Source organism: Penaeus chinensis, chromosome 5, assembly GCF_019202785.1.
Source record: "Penaeus chinensis breed Huanghai No. 1 chromosome 5, ASM1920278v2, whole genome shotgun sequence".
NCBI classification, from domain to species: Eukaryota; Metazoa; Arthropoda; class Malacostraca; order Decapoda; family Penaeidae; genus Penaeus; species Penaeus chinensis.
Window position 1 is genome coordinate 35,060,309 of NC_061823.1, and position 2,500 is coordinate 35,062,808.

Genomic DNA, 2,500 nt, shown 5'->3' on the forward strand with positions numbered 1-2,500 from the left:
ATTTACCTCCACATATACATTTTTTTCCGCCTCGCTGGGTGTGACATGTCCATTGAAACTTGCTTAGTGTGAATTATTCATTCAAACTTACCTTCCGAGTGCGGAGTCAAGAGGTGTGTTTGACAGCGTGGAAATGAGGAGGAGGGAACTATTCAAACTGAACATATGTCTTCCTTTGATCGCATTCACACGAGAGACTCTGTGCGCGAATGCTCTGCAGCGAGGAAGGCGTTAGTAGGGTTAAGATAAACCCGAGTTCCTTAAGCCTGTCGGATTTTTTTTTTTTTTTTTGGGGGGGGTGATTTTTTTTTTTTTTTTTTTTTTTTTGCTTTGATTGGTTTGTTTCTTTCTTTGTTTCTTTATGTCTCTGTCTGTCTGTCTCTGTCTCTCTCTCTCTCTCTCTCTCTCTCTCTCTCTCTCTCTCTCTCTCTCTCTCTCTCTCTTTCTCTCTCTCTCCTCTCTCTCTCTCTCTCTCTCTCTCTCTCTCTCTCTCTCTCTCTCTATATATATATATATATATATATATATATATATATATATATATATATGCATATATATATATATATATATATATATATATATATATACACGTATACATATATATATATATATATATATTTATATCTTTCCTTCCCCTTCCAAAGGCTCCAGAAAGCGATCAGATACAGTCTATCTTGTCTCTGCGTCGCAGTTACTTTCGAGCGTCCTCTTCCTCTGTGTTCAAAGGCTTGCCCGGTGCACTTTGAGGCGGGAGTAAGACGAGTGTCTGGAGATTTTGGAATCCTCTAGGCTGTGAGAGAGGATTTTCCTAGGCCTCCTTTGAAGACTTTGTGTTCAGGTTGCAATCTCTCTCTCTGTTTGTCTCTCTCTGTTTCTCCTTGTTTTTCTGTCTTTCTCTGTTTTTCTCTGTCTCTGTCTCTCTCTCTCTCTCTCTCTCTCTCTCTCTCTCTCTCTCTCTCTCTCTCTCTCTATCTATCTATCTATCTTTCTATCTATATATCTATCTATCTATCTATCTCTATCTTTCTTTCTCTCTCTCTCTCTCTCTCTCTCTCTCTCTCTCTCTCTCTCTCTCCTTGTTGACGATGAAGCTCAAATCTGCGTTTCGGATGTAGAATCCTGTGTGTGTGGTGTGTGTTGTGTGTGTGCGTGCGTGTGTGTGTGTGTGTGTTTCTTACTTCCCTTTCTTGTTTCCAATTTAATTCAGGGCATTTAGAATATATACAACAAGAAAAATAAAGAATTATGATCCTCCTACCTACAGACCCAATCTACGTTATCGAAAAGTTTCACTCCATATCAACGTCATTTCTCTGAAAGAACGAGACGTTTTTGTATATATTACAGTCTGCCTTCCAAATAAAGACAAAAATATATTTCTTTTTACTCATCTTACGGATCTCTTGGTGTCATCTGACAATTTTGCTTCAGCTTCATCAAACGTTATTTTAGTTTCCTTCTCTAGCAAAAAAAAATAAAATAACAAAATAAAGAGAGAGAGAGAGAGAGAGAGAGAGAGAGAGAGAGAGAGAATAAATAAACAAATTGATAAATGAATGAGTGGAAAAGTAGATAAACAAATAGATAAATAGACAAATAAATTAATGAGTGGAAAAGTAGATAAACAAATAGATAAATAGACAAATAAATGAATAAATGAATAAATTACGCTATAGAGAATAAATAAATAACCGGATAAATGAATGAGTTAACAAGCAGATAAACAAACAGATAAATAGACAAATAAATGAATGAATGAAAAAAAACAACATAGAAAACAAATAAAGTAAGTAAATAAAACTTAAATTTCCGAAACCTGGATTTTTTTTCTTTCCTCTTTTCTTTCTTCTTCTTTTTTTCGAAGGAAAGGAAAGGAGATAGAATGGAAATAGAAAGTGAAAGGATAGAATAAAGTCGGAAAGAATACCACATAGTAGGATTGGGTCTCTCAAGATAGTACCTTGTGACAGAATGGTTCGAAGGAGTACCACGAGAGGGCACCACGTGGGAGGACGGGATTGGTAGGTGTGCCATGTGGTAGGATGTAGCAGGGTAGGATGAGGTAGGGTGAGGTGGAAGGATAAACTGGATGGAGCTGAATGTCTTAGAATATCGTAGGGCGGAGAAGGATAGTCGGGAGAGGAGCGAGGGTAAGAGAATAGGAGCGTCAGGAGGAGGATAGGAGGGTCTGGAGGAGGATAGGAGGATGAGAGAGCAATACTCGAGAGAGGAGCGAGGGTAGGGGGGTAAAAGGATAGGAGGGCTAGGAGGAGGATAGGAGGGCCAGTAGGAGGATAGCAGGGTCAGGAGGAGGATAGCAGGGCCAGGAGGAGGATAGCAGGGCCAGGAGGAGGATAGGAGGGCCAGGAGGAGGATATGAGGGCCAGGAGGAGGAAAGGAGGGCCAGGAGGAGGGTAGGAGGGCCAGGAGGAGTATAGGAGGGCCAGGAGGAGGGTAGGAGGGTCAGTAGGAGGATAGTAGGGCCAGAAGGAGGATAGGA

At 40.2% G+C, this 2,500-nt stretch overlaps 1 protein-coding gene across 1 annotated transcript in view; it reads left to right on the forward strand.

The window, feature by feature from the left end:
* The window catches only part of LOC125025590 (E3 ubiquitin-protein ligase Hakai-like), an 11,812-nt gene that overhangs the window by 6,897 nt on the left and 2,415 nt on the right, over window positions 1–2,500 (forward strand). The gene's annotated exons all lie outside the window — the stretch shown is intronic.